The sequence below is a fragment of the Sinocyclocheilus grahami genome, unplaced genomic scaffold (assembly GCF_001515645.1).
Source record: "Sinocyclocheilus grahami isolate Dianchi unplaced genomic scaffold, SAMN03320097.WGS_v1.1 scaffold473.1, whole genome shotgun sequence".
NCBI lineage: Eukaryota > Metazoa > Chordata > Actinopteri > Cypriniformes > Cyprinidae > Sinocyclocheilus > Sinocyclocheilus grahami.
In genome coordinates this window covers 396,386-415,063 of record NW_015505652.1, presented here as the reverse complement: position 1 = coordinate 415,063, position 18,678 = coordinate 396,386, and the positions used below count along the sequence as shown (strand labels likewise).

At 41.5% G+C, this 18,678-nt stretch overlaps 1 protein-coding gene across 4 annotated transcripts in view; it reads right to left on the bottom strand.

The window, feature by feature from the left end:
• The window catches only part of LOC107553466 (human immunodeficiency virus type I enhancer-binding protein 2 homolog), a 71,751-nt gene that overhangs the window by 12,862 nt on the left and 40,211 nt on the right, over positions 1 to 18,678 (bottom strand). For 3 of the 4 annotated variants that reach the window (XM_016235659.1, XM_016235657.1, XM_016235658.1), the window contains one exon: positions 7,772 to 7,924. The gene's annotated coding sequence lies outside the window, so the exon portion shown is untranslated. Of the gene's footprint in view, positions 1 to 5,351; positions 5,434 to 7,771; positions 7,925 to 18,678 lie in introns of those variants that run through there. The other variant, XM_016235660.1, reaches the window with a different exon arrangement.

Here is an 18,678-nt window from a genome sequence, read left to right as displayed (position 1 = left end):
CTTAAGGTACAGTATGTACTCAAAGCAATAAATAGAACATGAACGTGTTTGTAAAGGGAAGGTACTGAACACTCTCTCTGTGTGATGTATATCTTAATCTCAGGCTCGTTCTGATTGCAACAAACAGCACTGCCTGAGTATGAGTGAGGAAACTGTGACGCTGGTGTCTGGAAGGCAACGTGAGCACTAAAAATAGCAGGGCAGAAAAATCACTGGTATTTATAGCACTTAAAACATTAACTTTTGGTTCATTTTGTTTTCATAATTCTTCCTTGCCTGACACAGTAAAGTATGTGTTCACCAACCAAGACAAACTATGAGTTGAACTCCCCAGTTGCTGTTGCACTAAAGCAGCCATTTTAAATGTACAGCAGCATTGTCAGGCAATGTTTCCTATAGCAACATGCATAACAAACTTTCTGCCCAATTCTGTAAATTAGTAAGGCTTTTAGAATGCAATGACACAGAAAGATTTCTATAAAAGGACCACAGTGTATTTTCAAGATACACCTGATACTACTATAAAGATGTAGATTTTTCTTTTGTTGTTTGAATAACATGTCATAGACTGCAGCAGGTATTATAGGCACTGTCACGTTTAGACCTACTGCACGGATCCAACATATTGACAATATATTGATCAATTTTCTCCAAAGAACTTTTCTCATTCATGCATTTTTCTTTACCACCCTCACATGTTGATAAATTTAAGTAGTACTGCACTGTGTGGATCTTTATACCTTCTGCAACAACAATATAGCGAAATCTGTATTGATAGTAGGAGAGGGAGAAAAAATCTATCCATCGATGCATCGCGATTCTCTCTCCAACGATTCTGGATCTATTCTGAGAATTTCAGAATCGATTCTGAGCTTAGCTTTTAACCAGATGCGCGATGACGCTGAGTTTGTTTTAGAAACACCTGTATTCTGCTTGCTTCCAATTCCTCACACACATACACCACTCGAACCTTCCGTAAAATAATCTTTCATAAAGTTCGGAAAGGTTGAAGCGAATTACAGTACAAGGACATTCGCGGGCTTCATTGCACCGGATGCGCTGTGAGAAACCGCGCTTTGTTTGATATTTCACTTGAAGTGTGCGGTCTCGCCCGTCGGTATTTTCCTTACAAATTCTCTACGAAGTCATCATTTATGTGGTTTGGAATGCAGTGGACTTATATTTAATTATAATTATATATATTTACTTATATATATTTAAAATATGAACCTCACTAACAGAAGGCTGCTTTCAATTTCAAATGCTGACGCGCGCTTTGTTGGTGAAGACTGCTCACGCATGCGGCTGTGCGCGACTCCGTGTAAGTGGTTTAATGCACTTGCATCTCAAAATGGTTTTATGATGCAAAATTAATGTAAACACAGACAGTTATGTCTTAAGGGATTAAACGGACAGGACAAACCACATTACTTCTTATATTTCAAAAGAGATCCATGCGTGAATGCAGCTTAATAGATCTCCCGCTGTCTATGATGTTATAGTAACAAATAACAGTAAAGATGAAGAAAAATCACTCAGTTCTTGAATGGAAAACGTTCAGATAAACTTTAATACTGGAAGCACTCTTTGTTTGTAATATGTTTCTATGCTCCTCTTTATTATTTGCTACTTGCTTGTATGTTTTGAAGTTATATTTGTTTAAAATTCTTAACATACAAATTTTAATTATTTTGTTCAATTTGTAATTATTTTAAAAAGTACTTAATTACTTATGTAAGGATATGTAAATGTAAGGATTTTAAGATTCTCGAGTCGGTAAACTAATTAATTAATAAGGGGTGAAAAAGTAGATCAAGAATCGTTCTGGAATCGGATCGTGACTCCCAGAATCGGAATCGGAATCGGATCGTGAGATGACTAAAGATTCCCACCCCTAAACGATAGACACTTTGTAATGTTGCTGTGATGCAGTACATCTCATCATTCCATCCAGCCTTATTGCTCATGCTTGCGCCTGCTTTTTTCTTGCCTTTCATGACATGATGGGTTTTTGGGTTGCGAGATACTGCATCTACTGAATGAATTGCATAATCTATGTTTCTGAGGGAGGTTAAAAATACTTTGAATCACATTTTTAAGAGGCAAATGGATGTGCTTGAGAGCGCATGTGTGGGACACCCACTGTCAAGAGGATAAGAGCAGTACCTCCATTCACAGCAAATCCATCAGAATTCGGAATAGAATGACTAAGTCGTATTACATAAACCAAAAGAGGTTACAAGAATCTTATATGACATGAAATCCCTGTGCTCTCTGCCACTGTTACAAAGTGAATCTACACTATGATCTACACTGTTCTACACATATAGCTCGAGACATATTTTTTAACCACCCCATGCTAGATGAAACTTGTTTATGCCCAAAGATTATTGTGATCCTTGCATGGCTGAGATCACTATGCTGCTGTCTGCTGTCCCACTCATCTTCCTGCCCCATTTCACCATACAAAGTGTAGGAGGTTCTTAGCCTGGGGCCACAGCAAGGCCTCCATGCTGAATGCACAATACCGGTATAATAAAGAACATAAAAACTTTTATGAGGACGCTTGCTCATGAATAAAAATACACCACCTAATCTAACGCAAGGATTATGCATTTTACAGTTCTGCTGTCAGATTCCAGTGAGAGGATTAACAGCAGTCTTCTCAAAGTCTGTTTGTCAATGAATGCTGCACGGTGCAGCAGTCCTAAAAGGATTTGGAGAAGCATTATGTCACATTCTAAGCCAGTTGGATATCCTTTTCACTTGAAGGGAGACTCCCTGTCTTTTTAAAGTGCTATCACATTTAAAGCCATTATGCAGTGGAAATGCCTAATCTCTCCAAAGTTCACCGCAGGACACTGCAAGACCGCAAACAAATAGGCCTAAATATATAAATGAACAAATAAATAAAGAATAAAATAGAAGCAGACTAGGAAAAAAGTAATTTTTTGCCAAAGTATGTTCTTGAAATATTCTGAGTCATGCTCTTCAGCACTGTGATTATCAGCTGCCTGGCTGTTTGACTCCTGCCAAAGTTACAGGGTTATAGCAATAAACAACTAGGGTAATTCAGTCACGCTTGTCCATTTACCACTCCCCCCTTTTTAAGAGATGGTTTTGCAGTCCAAAGCCGCTTATGGTATGATCTGTTGGTTCATGCACAAAGATCTGGAACTTCAGTAGTGTAAATGACTCAGAAATAATTAGTTGACATGTATGTGACTGCAGTTTGCATACTTAAGCTAATGGACTCTTTGGAGGCAGACAGTGTTACTAGATCATGTAGCTCACTGAGGTGCACCTGGGTACACCGGGCGGTATGTTCTAGAGATTGGGTTCCACCTTTTGTCTACTCCCTCATGACATCACAGCCATGATGCTGGGGAGGTACACAAGGCAGATCTCATTTCCCTGAGACCAAGTGGCACAATTTTTTGTCCCTTGTAGGACAAACACTGAATATTTCAACAGGGAAATATAGTGACAAATTCCTAACGCTAAAACAATCATAGTCAATCCCACAAACTTTATTTTTCACTTATTTGTATTTGCCGTGCCGTCATGTGTCAAAATTTTGCTTACACCTTGCTTGGTTGTCTCAAGAAGAACTTTACTGCCAAAGGGGAATTTCAAGTGTGCACAAATACCACTACTCTTACAGAGGAGGAGAGGTTGCGGAGTTGATTTTCCACTGCCCTTGTTCCAGCTATCCCAACTCATTAGTGATGGAGGCAACTTTTACTACTTCAACTGGCTTTACCATCTGGCACAGAGCAGATTAGAGCCAGTCTGAAAATAGACTGAAGTAAAGATACCACAATAAAGTCTTATGTTTTAAAGGAACTGGCACATGTCTATTCAAAGCAATTATTCAAGCAACCATGACTGCATGTGGGAAGGATCTCAATAGCTGTTTTTTTATAGAACTTACTATAACTACCTGAAAAAAAGGCACTGTCCGTTCAATCAAATAAAGGACATTTCTGAGACAATCCTGAGTTATGGCCCACTAATGCTATCCTCACATCACCTTTTCCTTCACTCGCTAAGGATTTTTGTCTTAGCAGTTTATCTCAGCTTTCCGCAAGTTTCACCTTTTGCTCATCCAGCAACTTTTACAGTGTGATTTTGGTCTGTGTTAGCAGGACTGGAGGATGTATCACCCAAAATGTGTGTGAGTCAGCCCCCTGGAGTGTCATACTGACTCCTCATTAAGAATCCAAAGTTGAATCTTGGGCAGACGACTCATCCAGCTCCACATGCAGCCGGGTGAGAGGCCACTGCAGAGACACAGGCCTGCTAAAATCATGTCCAGATGGTCAGCGGAGGGGAGTTCTACACATCGGCAATATCGCAATCACATTCCAAGGACACTGGACTTCCATAACGCACTGTTCGACAATAGTTACAATGCCTTTAAAGCCTTCTGAAATTAGGAAATGGGAGGATCGATAGGAGTTCATGAAAAGACAGCTGTACTTGCAGTTCCAACAGATAAACCAGTCTTTCAAAGCTATATGGAGGAGAGGAAAAAGCCATTAAAGCAAAGGGGAAGTATTTTTAACACTGTACAGGAGAGCCTAAGCATTTATGTGCGCGCTGGAGAGAGAAAGCATGCGTGGGAAGCATCTACAGCCATCTCGAGATGGGGTGAGGAGAGTGGGTGACTGTTCCTGTGTGGGAGGAGAAGGCATGAATACCATGCAGGGTTATGGTGTTGATGAATTGCGTTATGAAAGGGGCTTCAGTTACACAACCCAGCCCATCCAATTCTCTGCCTGTGTGGGCCGAGAGGGATGGCAGAGCTGCTGTGATCCGCACGCAGCCGGAAACGAGGTGAATACAACCCTTCAAGACATTTGGTCGAATGCGTAATTATCTAGCAGCTGTGATGCCAGCGACTCAGTGAGAGCGAGAGAGTGAATGTACCGGAAAAATCAAGCATCAACAGACTCACATTCATGGAAATGATGGGCAATTCTTTCATAAGGACAATATCACAGCATAAAGAAGAGGGAGAAAACGCTCGCTCGCTCTGATTAGTTTTGAGATACGGCAGCGGAAAGGACACATTATCCATTAGCTTGTCATTATAATCATATCAATGGTAATTATTTAAATAATATCATCTGTCCAGACGGCTGCTCTCTCAACAAATTGCTATGCGCTAAAATTTGACTGGGCCTTGCCATTAAATAAGACATTAGCACTGCCTCAGTTTGGGGAATGTTGCGATTTATCTTGACGAACAGTAACAGCAGTTAAGAAAGTGCCCAGTTATTATGTCCACCGTTTATGTCTTTTAATATTGAAAAAGCTACTGATATCTATTTCTACAAGCCACCAACCATTTGCAGGGCTCTGATGGGAAGCCTTGAGTAAACCTATTACAGTCAAGCAGCAGTTCTCTCTTCTTTCTCACTGTCACAGAAGAGGTCTGCATTGGGACAGTACCACGATCGGACTGCTGCTGTGGGTGTCGGGTCAAAAGGCAGTGCCTGCTGATAGAAAACACAACAGCTATTAAGGAGAGAATAAATCCCTTTCAACATGAGGTCGTGTCTAATTTAACTGCCACTCTGAAAGCCCAATCACTATCCCCCCAGCACGAGATACTGTTACCAATCAAATAAGTGACTGGACCGACCACTAGAGAAAAGGGGGGCCTGGAAAAATGTACTCCGGTCTGGGATAGAGGTCTGACCCGGGACTCTGAGGCACACCAGCAGTCCAATATAGGGCGGAGCAGCGTAATTAAAGGATGGCTCGATAATTGAAAACGGCAGAGATGAAAACATTCTCTGTGAATAACCCGCTCCCAAAACAAGAGCTGCATAGTTGTGGACTGGTGCAATGCAGGAAAACGTCATGGAAGTAAATAGGGAAAAGATCATCAGCACCATGTATAGGTCATTAGATGGATTTATGATGCATTCCTGGAGGCGGGGTTTAAAAACATGCCGGCCTTGCAGACTGTGGGAGGGAATGTGCGATTTGACACTAAATCTTCCTGTAGGTGCCATTGCTTAGACTGCTAAGTGAAGCGCCAACAATCCTAAGGGTTTTTCAGACTCCACAGCTGTATCTGTTTTAATGTACATGTTTCCATTTAGCCTTGGCTTAAACACAGAACACTGCCCTATGGAAGGAAAGACAGGAATAAAAAAAAGTGAAAAACAGGGCTTCATGTTGGTCTTAATTGTCTATGGAAAGACTGTCATATTTTCCACCGGGTAAGCTTGAAACCATTACAAGCTAGCCTTCATTAAATTTTCCACAACATTTTGCAGAAATGTCAGGAAGCAGCTGTGGAGGCACTGATTAATTGTCTTTCTTACTTACTTACAACATTATGCCTTATTGAAATTATATCCTTGCTTTTTTCACTTCCTCTCACCTACATTAGAACCTCATGAGGTTGACTGAACCATGTATAAACGTAAAGCCTGTGGTCAGTTGTTGACATTGAAATCACAGAACCCAAGGGGAAATGACTAACTCCAAAGGAGGTCTTAGCTTGGCTCTACCATAAAAGGGGTTTGGACATAGCTTGGATCTTGTAGATTAATACATGTCAACCCTTCAGCCACACGAAGGCACTTTCCACAGCATACTGGATGCAAGTGCATCAAAAAAAGGTGTTGCACAGGACTAGCCAAAGCAAGTGGAACGGTATACCTCAAAGATTTCCACTGCCAAAATTCTATAAAGAGAAGGTGCAAAACAAGAGGGAGAGCATCTGGAGGTTGTGATCCCGAGTGGAAGAGTTGAAACATCTGCCACAAGTGTGCCCTGGCCTCCTAGAGTATAACAAATAAATGGCTCTAGTCACTGTCCGAGGTTAAAAGCTTAAGCACTGGTGGGCGAGAGCATGCAAGAGTGAGATGTTTGGCTGCCACTACACTGAGCACCATTGAAAATAAACCCTGTCACTGTTCATGGCTCAAGCTTTGAAGCACAGGCATTTGTGGCATCCACAAACATATCATAGGACTATCTTTGCTCTGCTGTAGGGGCCTAAAGGCTGGAATACACTACATGACTTTTGCCCAGATTTTTGGCCCTATTTGCAGTCTGGATGCTTTAGCTGTTGGAAGTCAGAGCCAGTCTGTCGTTTTTGGGCAGTCGAAGTTGAAAGATTTCACAGAAAATTGTGTCATGTATGATTTTTGTGCTTCAGACTATGATTACATCAGGTCAGAGGATATCAATAACGTTTGGTATTTTGAGTCAGTTTTAGAACACATATTGCTTTCATTTGTCGTACATCTCCTAGCAATGAGACGCATGTTTCTGTGTGAGTTCATGTTCGGAACGACTTGAAAGTCTGGTAGTGTGTGATCCTCAGATGTTTAGTGTACAATGCCCAGTTTTTCTCTGTAAAACTATGCCTATTGTTTTAAAATATGTAGTGTATTCCAGCCTTACATGTAGAGGACTAAAAACAGGAATCAATACCAAAATATCCTTTGTGATCTTTGAACTTACTAAAGGCCCTCTTAAATATTGATTCATCTATATGATTCCACTCCCCTGCTAATCAAAAGCTTTATTAGCTGTGGTAAATCATGTATAATCAGCGATGCTTCCCACTGCATCTGTGAGGCATGCAACCTCAGCACACTGTCCCGCCAGATGCACAGCCCGAAGAACATGTGTCTCCCTAACCTCACTTTTCCCATATTAAACACCTTGGTCCTTCATGGCCTCCCAGATACTCCCCATCCTGCTGTTTTTGCTCTTGTGTGGTGTGACATTGTGAACTCACCCAAAGGTTCTCTGTAAGTCTGGGATCTGCTTGTTTCTCAGGGTAAAGGCCTCACGCTGCTTCCTCTATGGTAGTCAGGTTAGGCAGGCGAAGGCTGGGCAGTGGGGTGACAAGTAAGATCCCCTGGCCAGGGTGCTGAGATTATGCAGACCACTGTAGAGACAATGAAAGGAAACAAGTTTAATGATAATGCGAGACTAAATAGAGACTATCAGACTAGCTTAAGGCTCTTCATATTGAATAAATAACCTGGAACTGAGCATCTGCTAGAACAATATTTCCACTCTCTTTGGAGCAGTCATGCTCTTTTAATATGAATCCTCTGATGTGTTTATGCACAAACCATATTGCAATGAAGTTTCTGTCTTTGAGATAATATACGCAATGTTATGAAACATGCCGATACAAATTCAAACTGATTAAACATCAACCTTTCCTTCATTTGACATCTGCCTGATGGTATTGTGCATCTTACACACTGTTCTCTACATTTTTTTCTTGGAATTTTAAAAAATCGCATACACCATAATCAAACACTGGGCATAATTATACTGATTGGTAATCTGCCAGAACGAGGTTGTCTTATCATAAACAGAAAAGTGTCTGACTCAATTTGTTGCCTTTAACAACACCAACACTAAAATGGCAAAAAAGGCAATAGCAAAGAACCCAGACGACGACCACAGGGCTCCATTGTTTGTGCCTGGACGAGACTGAACCTTGGCCAGCAGTCTATGATGGAGAAAGAAAAAATTGCTGTAATATTGCTATAAAAAAGGCACTTACGATACCAGGACTGAAACAATAGAACATGACTATACATTTATGTATTCCATTATTATAAAACAAGTATAATACGCATGCACTGCACATCTATCCATTTATACTATGATAAGAAAATAAAGATACCAGAAGAAGTCTCTCTGACAAAGACCACAACCTTAAGGTCTTAGTTCTTAGTTAAACTATTTGCTTGGCCTTTGTAATGCTATTCAGGCCTGCTCTCCAAAAGTCCATCTAGAGAAGCATGCTTGACATTTTTTTCATGCTCCCTGCCTTGGAGTGAATGCAGCCAAGCTGTGCTCTTCAGCCTCGCAATCTAAAATGTGCCCCAGGGCTGGAGATATTACAAACACCATTATGCTTCTCTGCTGCACTAAGACAAGCTCAGCTAACCCAGAAAAACAAGACATTTCTGTGAGGTTGCATCACAATCTGCAGTGGAGCTCACCCAGGGTAAACACAGGCAACACTTCCTCTCACCCGCAACAACAACAAAAAAAAAACCTTTCACCAGAGCTCAGATATATCATGCTGCACACCTAATCAAGACATCAGACTTTCAAAACGTTTTAACAATGCCATTATAAGGAAGGTTTATTATGTATTTATAATAAAAACGAATCATCAACCGTATCATATTATGTGCATATCAGTATATTTTGGTAGCTGAAATGACTTTGGTGTCAGTAAACAATTGGTTTCTGCCAATGGTTTCAATGTTCTATGTAGGCTTATGATGCTTTTGGGGAAACAAAGTCCAGCTACAGTATTTAGACTACTTGCTCAAAACCCTTTACCAAGGAGCTCACCCACAACCAAGGATCTCACCCAAAACAGGTCATCAAGAACTCACAAGAGAAACTATTCTTACCACTGAGATGTGCTGTAATGGGGGCAATGATGAGTGCTTGCTTCATCTTAAAAAAAGCATCCAAAATAGAGACCCAACATAGGGCTGTTAGCTAAATGAACAGGCGATGAATTGGAGATGTACAGGGTATAAATAACTGCCTGTAATTATATGCCTCCACTTTTTTCCATGGAAATTATCATTTGAAAGTACTTGAGGACATGTGGCACATTTTGTCAAAGCTCTCATAAACTATGCTCTGTGCCACTCTACAGTGTGTGAATTAAAATGTAAAGAGTGACAAGTGAATGCATATTTTCTGTTTCAATGGTCTGAGTAATTTCAGCAAAATGATTTCGGTGGAAAACGCGCCATATAATGTCATGCCATAAATATGTTTCCAACCCCCTTCCCAACATCCTCACCATTTTCTGCCTCTTTGTCTTAAAGTGAATAGGATTACAGAACTGACACAGGAAATATATTATTATGAAGCAGTTTCTACCCTAATCCATTTCCATTTACTTCAGTGAGAGAACACAAACTCCTCATAAAAATGAAATAGAGCAGCCTGATAAACCAGGAGGAAGTCCTAGTTGTTCAGATGGATCTTATGTAATATCAAAAAAACACTTAAACAATGCTTTATTTGAATGTTCAGTGATGCTGTTTACACTGGATGCGGCGCAGCAAATCCCCGACAGTAAACTGCTGCACATTCTATTTATAACGTGCTTTCAAATGATTTTCAACAGTCGCTTTGTCGCATCCAGTGTAGACAGACTTTAGCTGATGCGGCACGGTGCGTCGCGACATGATAACGGTCACGTCCGGTGTAGACACGGTGTAACGTTTGCCTGTTACATTACAGTAAATAAAATTTCACTTACCACATAAACAGAGTTAAGGAGAGATGACGGAAGACGATGGCGAATGATTTGCAGATCTTGTGCACCACTGACAAACATCTAATCTTGTAAAATGTGTGGTAAGTACTGCTGCTCCATAGTATAAACAGACTACGTGCAATCGCAAATCTCGAAAGTGAAAGTGAAACTAAAAAGCCATCGTGCATTCAAAAGAAGTTTCAATGCCAGGTATAATAGTGGCTCCCTGATGCCCGAAATATATGTAATATAATTACCCAATGATATAACTGCGAGGGAAAATATTGAAATATTTATTTTCCTCCCATCTCCTATTTATTCCCTTTAGAGGTTCTGCCTACACGTCATTTTCTTTCCGAACACGGTATTGGGATACGGCGGATTAATGTCTATCAGCCATTGGCAATGGACGATGGCATCGTCTATCGGCCCAACCCTAGTGTGTTGCACGCGAAGATGAAAAGGCACACTGCCAGATTTTATTTTTTTATTTATTTAGGTACATTTTTAGAGAGATCTGCAGTATATGAGTCACAGAATTTCAGATAACGATTTATACAGCCAGTTTATTGGGCACATCCTGCCCAACAACTGAGCAATCCTGCCCGGCTCAATTATTGCACGTGGTCAGCGACCACATCTTTTGAGTAAAATTTGTTAAGGCGACAAGCCTTCCTGTTGCCTCACTTCCACAACATTATTCAGGGTGCTAAAAAATTCATTCAGAGTAATACAGGAAAGTTAGCAAGATCATTTAAGGTGGCATTAAGAAGCTAAATGTATCACGGAGGAGGAAAGGCCCTGGGGCTAGAAGAGCTGTCATCATTCTGACTCGCCACTCATCGTACCGGCCCTGCAACCATGGGAACCAATGTGCACTCTGTCAGGTACACCTGCCTCACCCTGACACCTCCATTGCGCTCACCACTCTCTCTCATTTCCTCTTTTACTCATTCTCTTTTAAACCTCTTTCCTTCTGCTCGTGTATCATTTTGCATTCTCTTGCATGTCTGATGAACTATGACGCCATCCTTTCCAAACCCGAGCTTCAACTTGAGGAAGTCGGTTTAATGAAGCCCAGCTGAGGACAAATAATAGGGTGAGGAGAAACTGTTACTACCCAGAATAGATCGACCCAACACCAGTCAAATCCCCATCCGTGGATTGTCGTAGATATGCGCAACATTGGCCACTACGTGAACAAATCTACACTCGTGACCCTCGCAGCATCACAAGTTCAAGTCCTACTCCATAATTAATATAATTCTGTTTAATAAATACTCTTAACATCTGCTGCCTTTGTGTCTCTTTAATAGGACTTGTAGCTCCAGGCGCCATATAGAGACAATGCAATTACCTTATATTTAATGGGCCGACTTAAAAATTTATAGAAGGAAACTGGAAAGTACTTTTGATAAATGACACAACCAACAAAGGTGACAGCTCCCTCCTTCGGCTTAGTCTTAAAAAAGAAAGCAGAAAAAAGGAAAGGATCCCGTTAAACCATCACATGTCTCCCAGCGCAAGCAAACATACCAGTAGGCTCTGTTGTTCTCCTTCAGCCCCAGCTGCACACAATCCCCCACCGAATCCCCCACTTCCATCTTTCTCTCTGCTTCCTTCCACACTTTGATTCTCATGTCTCTTCATGACAGGGCGTTTTAATGGAAAGAGAACCTCTGATAGATGAGTGCATCAGTGAGGAATTCGGCGCATAGTTGTGGTCATGACATCAGAGTCACACGTTGTATTGTTGGGCGGTGAGTGTTCCCCTGACGGCCGGGGTCCAGTGTAATGTTACCCCTCACAAGAGCCGGGAAATCGGGCTAAGTGGATTTCCTGACGGCACAGGCTGACTTGTACTGGAATTAGCTTCAATGACAGGCCAAAATAAAGGCGGAAATAAACGTGGCAAGATTGGTTTTCTGTGCTTTTAACTAATATGTCTGATCTTCCCAGCAGACTGAGAAAGGGTTCGCTTCTGGTCAGTGGGTTGGCCATCCAATCATCTTTGTACTCTTGACAGAAGAACTACTTTCACATGTGTCATGGTCTATGTTTGGTCAATCCAGACGGGACCTTCCCATCTGAACAGTATCTACAAACCAAAAGGAAAATACAGTGGCAACTAAACATAAAACATTTATATAGAAAATATCAAAGATTTTTAAATAATTTAAAAAAAAAGCACAGCAAACATTATAGCACGGCTCCAATGTCAAGAACAATTTAAATGCTTTGCAAGAATTTCAAGATAATAAAAGACACATTTAATATAACCAGCCAGATACCCCTGTGCAAAATTATGTTAGGTATTCAATGATTTACGAGTTGTCCAGTCTTAAAAGGCGAGAAATTGATTCATTGCTCACAACTAATTTGAAACATCATGAGGCGAATACCTCTAGAGGTTTTCTAGTCAAACAAAACCGCTGAAACAAAAATATTTAAGTCTCATGGTTTATTGTGATATAGACGAGCTATAAAAGCCCTGATCACACACTGTTGATTAGGCAAAGTTCCAGAGGGAGTGTTGTCTCTCCATTGCTTGTTTATCTAAAGAGTCAGCGGAAACACATGACCAAGAACGAGGCGCAATGAGCATCTCCACAATCCAGCAGGTGTAGAAGAGCTGGGCATTCGCTCTGTAATCAGCGCATTGGGAGACAGGATTTGGGCTGCAACAAATTGGAGCCACATGGTGTTTAATGGGCATTAATCACAGAGTGCCACGGCCATCCTGCGCAAGCCACGACAGTCGCCCCCAGAGTGGGCTAATCAGTGTCATCTTCTCAAGCCCTTCGCTTCGCTGTTCATCTGACTTCTAGGCCCAGACTGAAAGGGGGAAGTGACATTTACGTCATTGGGGGATGAGTGGACCAGTTACCATCCTTGTCACCCCTTTCACAAGCAGCACTCTTTTCGGATCAGAGGCGGGCTATGGCGAAGGAATGGTGCCAGCATTAGCGCGAGTCCATCCGCTGCCAAGAGAATCCTCCCCTGAGATTGAAACGGGGGAAGTGTGACTTAATTCGCACAAGCTGAGCACATCACATTGGGTGTGATAGTAATACAGAACCGTAAAAAGCACCGCGAGAGAGCGGCTTGAGGAACCCGTTCATAGAACACCCCATCCCGGCCTCCAAACTGGCCGAGGGCCGAAGATGAACCTCTCCTCGAGGACCACGGCGAGGTCACTGGGTTCAGCTGTCTTTTGCCGCGTAAGGCGAGTACGCCCACTAGTCCTTCTGTTCTTCTCTCTCTTTCCTCTACTAAAGAAAAACAAGAGCAGATTCTTCATGATAGCACCGTGAGTCAAGCTCGCTCTATCTGTTCCAATCTCCGCACTGTTATACAAGTCAAGAAGCTGGCGCTGAGCTGGTGTCTGAGTCAGTCTGTAAAATACATCCAGGCCCCGTCTGTCCAGTTTCCACTCATTTTCTCTCTAACATGCCTTTTCACCAATTTACTTCAGCCGAGGGGGAGTGCGGTTGTTAAAAGTACCCAGGCAGTTTGGAGGGGACTTTGACACAGCAATGGCAGCTATTTGGGCTGAAATGAGAGCTTTACGGCTGTGTAATTGATGGGCTCGGGCAGCACAACTACTGCACAGTGCCATTACCCTGTGAGAGACATGCACTCCTTTTATAGAAGCCCACCATATATAAACATACCAACTCAAGGTTGAGGAGTCCGGAGACTTGAGGTAGCAATGGCTATTAACACCCAATCAGCAATGGCACCAGTTAGAATGAAGCACAAAACAACACATTTTCGTTGAAAATACGTCATTCCAGATTGTTGGCTGGAGAGTAATGGTAGAATAATATAGTGTACGATTTCCTGCTAAATTATCTGAGCTGACGCTAGACATTTTTCTTCCTGGATATTAGGTATTGCAGTAGGAAGAGGGTCTTCCTGTAATGGTCTTTGATAGACCTGTAGTGAGAAACCAGCTGCTTTCAGCAGCATCCTCTAACCAATAACCCACTGTTTTCTCCTAGGGGTAAACAGCACTTCCTGTGCAGCATTCTCGTAACACAGCGCCACTCCTTCCATCCCCGCAAACCCAACTCTGATTTTCAGTCTTGATTTATGATGAAATGTCCTGAAACCTGCATTACACAACTCACAAGTGAAACATGTTTATGTAATATTTCATTCCATACTTCAGCAAGAAATCAAAGTCAATGAGATAGATAGATAGATAGATAGATAGATAGATAGATAGATAGATAGATAGATAGATAGATAGATAGATAGATAGATAGATAGATAGATAGATAGATAGATAGATAGATAGATAGATAGATAGATTTTGCAAATAAACCAGCTACTTTCAGCAGCATCCTCTAACCAATAACCCACTGTTTTCTCCTAGGGGTAAACAGCACTTCCTGTGCAGCATTCTCGTAACACAGCGCCACTCCTTCCATCCCCGCAAACCCAACTCTGATTTTCAGTCTTGATTTATGATGAAATGTCCTGAAACCTGCATTACACAACTCACAAGTGAAACATGTTTATGTAATATTTCATTCCATACTTCAGCAAGAAATCAAAGTCAATGAGATAGATAGATAGATAGATAGATAGATAGATAGATAGATAGATAGATAGATAGATAGATAGATAGATAGATAGATAGATAGATAGATAGATAGATAGATAGATAGATAGATAGATTTTGCAAAACCTAGTGAGTGACAAGCCGCCGTTCAGGAAGTCAAGAAGTTTCACAATGAAGGGAAGTTGCTCGTCAGACTTTTCCATAACCCCAAAGACATTTTAAATGAGCAAACCTAAGTGACACAAATATGTACTTCAGTCTAGGTCAAAGGTGACACTGAGTCCAAGAACTAATGCAAGAGTCCTACTTGCATTCATTACTCATGGTCACACTTCTAGCAAGAGACACTTCCAAGAAAAGGAGTATCGCAGCTGTTAAAAGTCAGAGAAAGAGTTGTGGGGCTACTTGAACAGCAATTTAGGGAACATAAAGAGTACATTAGATGTCCTGTTGTCTTTCTGAAAAGTGGATCTAGCATTGCTATACCACAAACACTGAGGAAAGCTGTTTCCAGGGGGGTGAAGTGCTGATTCACCACTGCAGGGATAACAGTGGCATGATCATACCATTCTCTGGCCTTTGATATCCACTCTGCTGTGTCTGCATTGAGCTGTTTTTAAACCAACACCAGCGTCGAGGAGGCTGTGCTGCTGCTGAAAGTCCTTCTTCAAGACAGAGTTTCCTGAGAAGAATTGACGGTGGTTAACGCATAAACGAGTCACTTACACACTGCAAAAGAAAAGCAGACAGAGCAATATGCTGATTCGACCGTGCTCCATTTCCAACTACACAGGAGGATTTTACCCATGATCAGAGTGCATCACCAAGCCATTAACGAAGCTGAGAAAATTTGACATTTTGCGGCTCTCCCCTAAGACCCGATAGAATAATATTATTACTGGAGAGAGAGTGCCCTGCCCTCCAACCACTCCTATAATTAAGAGTGAATACAGGCCACAGGGGACGATCCTGGGGGCCAAGAATATCAATCAGTCACCCCGCAGTGTTTCTCTGGGCTCTTCTGACTGGCCTACATCATAGAGAACACGAGCCTGTTTGCTCTGTGGCGCCTGTCCCTTTAACTGTCACTCTGCTGGAGACAGACAAGCGCGAGAGATAATAACAGCCCCCTCCAAAATCCTCCTGATGCATTAATATTGAAGTGCAGGACTAAAGTGGCCCACTACAGTCAAGCCTGGCAGTCAAGGCCACATAATCCAGCGGAAACAGAGAGGGAGGGAGAGTGTTTTGAGCCACTTGAGTCCTAAGGACATGGTTGTATTTCCAAAAACAGGACCCTGTCTTTATGCTGTGCCTGTGGGAAGAGCTTGTAAAGTAGCTTGTGTCCCAAATGCACAATAACAAAGCCAGAGTCACACCTCATCATGCTGTCCAGGTGCCAACTTTCCCAGGAATCACCATATTTCCATTTCCCACCAGAAAAAAAAAAAACACTGTCAAAAGTCTCGCTCTACTGACACCAACTGCAAACAATCCTTGATGCTAAGATCTTTATCAGAGTGTGGCCTTTCCCACAAATTGGGCCTATCTGTGTAATGCGATTAAAGCCTTTACTTCCAGGAATCTGACGGAGAGACAAAGCGTCTTTGGTGTCTGGCTCAAGTGCAGAGGGTGGAACTGTCACAGCTGTGTGAGGAAGGAGAGGAAGCTACTGTGGCATCATAATTATGGCATCTTCAGTAAAATAACAGCATCTCCATTTCCTCTACATGGCTGCTCTTTACCCCTGGCTTTGTGCCTTTAACTCATCGGCTGGTTAATGTAAGATGCATTTTCAGATAGTCTTTTCAAATGCGTTTTTTGGTGGTCACTTCTAAAAGTCTGTTTATTCCTGTAAATGGAATAAATTTGTACAGACTGTGGCTGGAAAATTATTTCAAATGCACACCTATAATTGCAATCAATTCATCCAGTTTTTTTTAACACGCAAGAGGTGGCTAAAATAATTAATATTCAGCATTTTTGACAGACCGGCTGCAACGTTTTGCTTCTTTACAAAAGAAAGCCTGCTTTTACCCTCAGAATAAAAAAATAAAGCATATAATAATGAAATAAAGTTTAAAATGAGAAATAATGCCATATTGTGAAATATTAAGTCACCTTGTGAGGTATAAAGTCACAGTTACAAGAAATAAAGTTGCAATTGTAAGATATAAAGTCATATTTTTGAGATATTAAATCACAATTATGAGATATGGAGGCACAGTTATGAGAAGCAAATTTTGATATATGAAGGTATGGGAGTAATTCATAATTATAATAAAGTTTTATGTTAGATTGTTGATTTAATTGGTGCATCTGTAATTAGATGGTTATATTTAATTCTGAGATCTTGCTGATGTAAGACATAAATGTATTTTATGAGAAACAAGTCAGTTAATGAGAAAAAGACAAGATATAGTCGCAATTGTAAGACAAAGTCAGAATTTTAAATATGAAGTCATAATTAGGAGAAATACAGTTATACTATGAGACATGAAGTCAGAATTTTTTTACTTTTTACTTGAGGCAGAAACAGGCTTCTAGGGATCTGATATAAAGTGTTATTTAGTGAAAGAGAAGTGTCAGGCAACTATATTATTTCTGTCTAAATCTAAATCTGCCTGTCTTAATCCCTGAAAGGGCCTCAAGTGTGCACACAGTGGGGACAGATTTTTCAGCCATTACTTGAGTGGCTTTAGACCTCTGAGGCGCTGTTGAAATCAGAGAGAAACTGGAGATATTACATTAAGAGAATACACAAGCGTAACCTGTGATTATTATGCATTTACTAATCCTTTTCATCAAGTTGTTCAAGATAGTAAAAGTAACTGAAAAGATGTTAGCACCAACACAAGACACAAGATACAAGATTACAATCACAGAAAATCAGTGAATGCACAATCGTGGGTGGCATCCCAGGTTGCAACGCTGAGATCCACACAGCGACTACTACTGTTAAGGCCGCAACTGTGTCAGTGACGTTGGAGGAAGTGGTAATGTAAAGGTTCGAACTGAACTCCCACAAGACTGTAGCTACAACACCACAACAGTGCAGGCAACTGACTCGCTCGCACACACGTACACATCCGCCCACATGCAAGAGCAAATCTCTATAGTTGTCTTTGAGTGAGGAGACAAAGGATGTGTGGTGAAGAATGGTGAATTGTTTTGTTAAGTTTGCTCTGACTAGAGAGGCAGGCCCCAGGTTTTCCGGCCATGGAATTGGGGTCTGCCACACACACTTGGGCCCAGAACAAACACTGATTAACAGTTCCAGGCTTGGAAACTCTGGGTACCACTGGAGGAAAAAGAAATGAAGGAACAGGCCAGATTTCCTAAGACCAAATATACCCGTGGAAAAGCTGGGCACTAGCACGCAAGCGCAAAGCAGTTTCTGATGGCATTGTCGTTTTTTTTTCTTCTCTCCCTTGTTGCGAGTCTCTTTGAGAAATTATTTTTCCAAGCTGCTTGGAAAGTGGAAAATCAAGCAGCTCTCTGGCGTTTTCCACATCTGTCATAACGTGACGAGTTCTCCCCCCGGGCATGTTCATTTCCAGAAACAGGTCCGTAGTGTAATCTGACCGTGAATTTCCATTTCTAAAAGACACAACTACATCACAAAGGCAGCACAGTAGGGATGGAACCACTCATTCACAATTTCTCAGCCTCTCCCAGCACTGGGACGAAACCCCTCAATACGAAATTAAGATAATTGTTTTTCCAGTTCCATTGACATGCAGCTGAGCCTTTCCGTGTGCCCGTGTTTCCCGCTCAGCTTGTTCCGTATCATGTTTGTACCGTGGCCGCATTCAGC